We start from the raw sequence: 6,329 nt of genomic DNA, 5'->3' as shown, positions 1-6,329 counted from the left end.
GTTGGTCTCGATGATCTCTAGAGGTCCCTTCCAACCCCTACAATTCTGTGATTCTGTGATCAATATATAATGCTCCCAGATATCTGAATACATGGAGACATTTTACTGAGTGTGCCCTATCTTCCAGGAAAGCACCCAAAGATTTGAAATATTTACCATTTCTTATTCTGAAATCACACCGAGTCAACTATCAATAGTGTTCAAGTTCATGTGCTCACTGGTAAAAGTTACAGAAACCCTTTCCAAAGTAAGCAGCTGCCACGGAAAGAGTGATTCATGAAATAGTGAGCAAGTTTAAGGGCAAATGTGAACTAAGTATTATTTGAAGTAGCATGCTCAAGTGTATTGTAATGTAAAGGGACATCTACGTCCCTTCTGGCCCTGGCAAAGTTGGAACTAGATCTAGAAAACCAGAACACAAGTAAAAAAACTCATTGGATGGCATAAGTCAACCATACACTGCCTAGAAATATTATGAAAACAAAGGACCTACTAACCAGCACAAAGACTTTCAGATTATTTTGAGGATTAAGATTTCTGCAGCTAAGAGGCTACTATTAAGAAACAGCTGAAAAGTTCAGCAAGTGCTTAACTACTAAGCTTAAGGCTTTTGAGTTTTTTTTCCCCCAGAAATAGAAGAAAACAAATCCAATAAAATTATGGGGAAAAAAGAGGAAGAGCAAGGTTCTGATCTGTAATCATTTAGCTATATGATGTATTTGTATTTTGCTTAGTCTTCTAATCTTCAAATGCTTCACTGGAAAATTAAGTGCACATAGCACAAAGAAGAAAATAGAAAGGCATTAACTTTTAGTTAATTGCCCAACACATTCAGTTATACGAGAGGATAATGGGAAGGCACAGCACTTTCAGAATCAAACAGAACCACACAACGATCATCCATTTAAACCTTACCTGATGTTGAAAGTAATACTTGAGTTACAACCATTTAAGCAGTCTCTAATCACGTGCCACCCAAATCTATCTGGTACCACAAGCAAATTGGAAATTCCAAGAGTGTTTCTCACGTTGCCAACACAGCTATCAGCAGTATTTATTTATTTTAGATGAGGCATCAAAACAGCTCTGCTGTTCCCCACATCAGCAAATTCCATTTCTCAGAACCAAGCATGAAGAACGGGTTTTAGTTCAGACCAGAAGGATGCTTTGGAAGGGAATTCCCTCATCCTCTTTCAGCAAACTTTAGCTCACATCATGGACCAGCCTCACTCAGAAGTAATCCACTCTGACAATCTGCCAAGCAGATTCTCCTGTAATTAGGAATTAGATTTTCCCCCCCCCATTCCAAAGCAAGGTCTGAACATGCCTAGCTCCTCTTTTCCAATCCATACTCCTATGCACTAAAATCCAGCAGCACACAGCCAGCTGAAATCAGCCCTGCAGTCTCAGCACCTTCACTCAGTGACAGAAGTCCTAGCTGCCAGGAGCTGAGCTACTCATGCTCTACAAGGAATTACTTCTCTCATCTTTCCTAGTTCACACTGGCCATTAGAAAATGGAAGGTTTTTAAGGGTCACTCCGGCTTCTCTGTGCAGTTGTCATTTTAAGACTTCACCAGTATGTCCATACTACAAAATTTTCAAGTCCTACAAGATCTTGGCTCTCAATGCCACCTATAAGGAAGTTCCATGGGCTACGAAAACTCCTCATGGTATTTTCACTTTTTCTGGTAGTCGTCATTTGCTTCAAGATCCTCTGCTGCAGTATGTGCTTAAGGTACCCATATAAATGTTAATCTCTTTATGTACTTCTTCCTAATACCTTCCTTTTAGAGTTGTTTCAAGGCAAGTGACTTTCTTTTCCAATCACCCTTCACTCTCATCAAGCTGAATGCCCCTCACTGCTTGGTGCTTCAAACTAATTGGATTTTCAGTCATAGGAACCCTTTGGCCATCCTTGTTAGGATGGATCCTGCTGCATTTGCATGATTCCAGTAGCCCCACAGTAGGGCTCTTCGTGCCACTAAGTTCTGCCTACTGCTGCAACCACATGCCTTATGCAAGCCACAAGCATATCCCAAAGATACACACCTCTGTTGCCACAAAGGCTCCACAGTCTGTCTGAACTTGCCTTGCTCAGCTGCTGAGATCTCCAAACCTGAAGAAAACAATAGCTCTTGGAGATCCAAGTTTGGTGAGGTCCTAAAAAGATTAAGGCCATCTTTCCCTTAGCACACCATCCTTTACGAAGCCTCATTAGGTCGAAGTGAGAAATCTGAGGCATCCAAGATAAACATGCATAACAAAAGACGTTAGAGTCTTTGTGCTGGGAGAGGCTTAATCTTGCTAGGATCTCCTTAAACTAGGAGGTGGAGGGTAAAGAAGCTATTTTTATTGCTGAAAGACAGACTAATGAAAAGGAATAACATAAGTGGGATACAAAAAAACCTCCAAGGAACTCCAAATGCAATAGCAAGCCAGAGCTAACATTCCTCACTGATGGAGAATGCCTGTGATGGATATCAGTTTCGCCATCATTTCCAAATTTAAATTTCTGTTGTACAACAAATATCCTGAAATTTGAGTATAGGTTTGTAGTTCTACTTCTACAGTACTAAAGAAAGAGGTTTTACTACAGTATTTGTATATTAAGACTAATAAAAATTCTTATTTCTTAAAAATTTTAGCCACAAATAGTAATGCCTGTTAACATCTCTGCCAAAATTAAGAGTGGAGAGAGAAGTGCTCATGTCACAAATTCTGCATCTTCTCAGTGATGTCATTGGGGTCTTTTTTGGGAAGACTACTAAAAATATGGATCCTCCTCCCCAGGCAGAGGATGCCAGAGGCTCATCTGATTTGACAACCTGCTTTCAAAGTGATGAAAAGTCTTGATGAAGAATATAAAGCCAATTCAAAAATCTCTTCTTGGCTCCTAGAGAGTAAGGCAGCCAAATTCATTTCCAACACACTCCTACTATTCTGCATCCTGCAGGACACAATGTTCCAGCAACAGTTCTCTTGCTGGGAAAATTTACATTTGTTTGAAACACTTCTAACAATTTCTCCTCTGTCCCTGAAGTTCCATCTCGGATAAAGAAGAGATCACAAGATTTTAGACTATTTGCCCATAACACTAATGTAGATGTTTCTGAAGATTGCAATTCCCCCGTTCTACCTATGGAACTAACACTACCCACTGAGAAGATTCAAAGTTGTTCTCTTTCTTTCTTCATACTATTTCCTACTCTTTGCTCAGCTCACTACACGGAGCCCTTATTACCAACAATCCCACAAAGACATACTTAGCCAGCTTCCAGCAGAAGAAAAGGATTAGCTAGAGTCAAAATTCCAATTCGGATAAGTAGGTCCTTTAAAATATTATCTCTGCTTCAGCAAGCCAAAGCAGCTAATCACCCCAGCAGTACTAACTGCAGATCTAGGTGATTTTGCTACTAGACTTCAGATGAAAGAGGCTGTGATTTTTGCCTCCTGGCACTTCCCGCAGCAACCAGGAAGCATTTCAAAATTGAAACACCATGCAAAACCAATAAAGTTTTAACAAAGCATTGTCCATTCCATCCCAACTTTGCCTCGCTTCAAGCACAACTAGAAGACCAGGGGTGTATTTTTAGGTTGGTTTTGTTTTTTAACTTCTAAACTAATACTTTATGACATCTGAAAAAAAGTATCTAATATCTAGTTTCTCACAATGCACAAGTCCAGCTTCCAAGTGGAAAGAGAGCATTCTGCTTATAAAACACACTATTTACCACAGTGCTAAGAAGTTCACAGGGAGGCTAAGCATTCCTTGCAACATAAGACTATTATTACCAACTTTTAGCCCAGAAAGGTTATCAACAGCATGCATTTTAAGAGAACTATTTGAACTTGCAGTGCTTTTTAGCACTAATCTGCAGAGCAGTTATTTTGAAACATTCCAAAATTCCACATCAAGCCTAAGTTGAAACTTTAATTATGAAGTTTTCTGCCACTACAGAACTATTCACAAGACAGGTATCAGAAGTAGACAGTCCCATGTGTCACATTGTGGGAGCCCTCTCCTTTCACTTAGCTAGTAATTCATTGTGCTGTTTTCAAAGGTTCTCTGCATGTAGAAAAATATACTGTATTAGAATGACAAAGTTGCTAATCCAAACAGGGTTAAGAAAGTACGGTTAATAACCAGTTTCACAGCTAGCAAACCCTCTTTAAACAGTAGTTCTTCTCCCTGAAGAGATGCAACACAAAAGGCAAGGCTCAACAAAACCCTCCCTACTTGCTGAAACTTAAAATGAAGCCAGAGAAACTAGCTCCAACATCTGCACTTGAGAGAGTTTTAAAGACTAGAGAGGTATTTCTTGAGCTACAGACTCTCTCAGCTTTCTCCATACAATTCTTTCATAAGCCAGTTTTTATTAGAAGAAAGCCTCAACATTATGAGGTGTTCTAGCCTGGATTATGATTGCCACAACTTCAGCAGAAAACTGCAAGAAAAAGAGACGAGAAAAATGCTGGAAGGCATCTTTTATATTAACTGATGGACACTAGAATCAAGTTTCTCAGATATTCCACTGATTCAGGAAGCATAAGCAATATAAAGAGCTCAAAAAAGTCCAAAGAAGAACATACCTCACCTACCATGCAAACAGGACTACATTTCACCACTCTAAGTGGGAAAAGAAGAAAAAAAAAAAGGATTTGGGTTGCTATCTCCTCCAGCAATAGAAGAGAACAAATAGAAGGTCCACATGCCTCAAATGCAGAGAAATGGCAATGGAGCCCTGAATTTCCCTACATTTTGACCCTAAAGCATCACCATTTCAGCACCATCTGGTCACTGAGACAGCTCTGACAAAATATAAACTGTTAACAAAGACAGCATCCTATACATTCCTTTATATTCTAACCCCTACACTTCAGATGCAGAAGCTCCTGCAAAAAAGGAGCTAAGACTGAACCGTCAAACACAGCCTTTGGACCATTCCTTAAAATGCAACATGTTTTGGCAAATCCTCTGAACTCAAAGGGAACAAGAAGTACTCCGTTTTCTGATTGAAGAAACAGACCTTGTTCAAAGCCTCCCATGTGAGATGGAAGCTGCAAGCAGAAGAACCAGAATTAAACTAAAAAGAATATCCTGGCTGAAGTTGGCGGCTTCCAGTTTGCAAAATTCACAGCCAGATGATGTGCTTGGAAAGAGCTTAAAGGTGATACTTCAGCACAGAGGTTCTCCTTCACATGCAGAATCCGCCCAGGTTGGCTGAAAAAAAACATACAGAGCAAAAACCTAAACCTGTTTTCATAAAATCTGAATTTAGAAAAATGGAAGATTTTAATCTTTCATGGAATTAACTGTCGTAAGAAATACTACCCTTAATCTCCCAGGTGGTTTGGGTTCATTTTTAAATCAGGAAGAAAATCTCCTTCCAAAAAGCAGAAGGAAGAGTGAACATAAGAGGTATTATGAAATACATTTCTTGAAACAATGGAAGCAGTGGTGGAATAAGCTCATGAGACTTTTTCTAGGTCATACCCAAATAGGTAATGTATCACCACAGAAGTTTGAAGTGAAGAGCTCAACCCAATGCCAAAGGTTAAAGCTTTTATTATTGCCAGTTTGCATCAGTATGAAGTCTCAACCCATCTTTCAGACTTGAGGAAAAGTTAACATTCACATCACAGACAAGTGATCCTGCATCTTCTGAAGTATCTGTGTCAGACAGGAGAACAGACAATCTGTGTCCCTTATCAAGATACTTCTGTTATTAGTGTTCCTTCCTAAAATAATCCACCACTACTTCAATCACAGGCAAGGATTTCATTAATTTTCCCAAAGGATAGAAATATCTACTATGTTCAGAGTTAGCTATCAGCACTGGTCTATGATCAGTCACCTCCCCACAATGTGGGAACCTGATTTTTTCCTCCTCCTCAGCCTGATTGCAGAAAGTGCAGAAATGCTCTTGTACAGAGTTGAGGAACAAAGTCTGTTCTACTGAGGCTTTACACACAAACCCCATGCTTTAGCTATAGTCATAAACAAAGTGTGCCAACACTCATTATTTCAAGACTGTGCTAGCTCAGACCAGGTACTCTGGCCATTTAAATAGTTCAGACCAAAACCTAACAGGCAATCGTCACTTGAGAGTATTACTTCTACTTGTAGTCTGTGACATCACTGACAGATTGAAGACTTAATTTCCCTCTCCACATACTGTTTAGAAAATATTCTATTTAAAAACCAATGGATTGTTATCATTTTTATATCTAGTGAGATATAAAATTCACATTCACTGCAAAGTAATTTATACAGGGAATATTTGCTTATGGAGAAACGTGTGCCACCAACCTAAAACTAAAGCAAAT

Source organism: Meleagris gallopavo, chromosome 4 (assembly GCF_000146605.3).
Source record: "Meleagris gallopavo isolate NT-WF06-2002-E0010 breed Aviagen turkey brand Nicholas breeding stock chromosome 4, Turkey_5.1, whole genome shotgun sequence".
NCBI lineage: Eukaryota > Metazoa > Chordata > Aves > Galliformes > Phasianidae > Meleagris > Meleagris gallopavo.
This window is presented reverse-complemented; position numbering follows the sequence as displayed.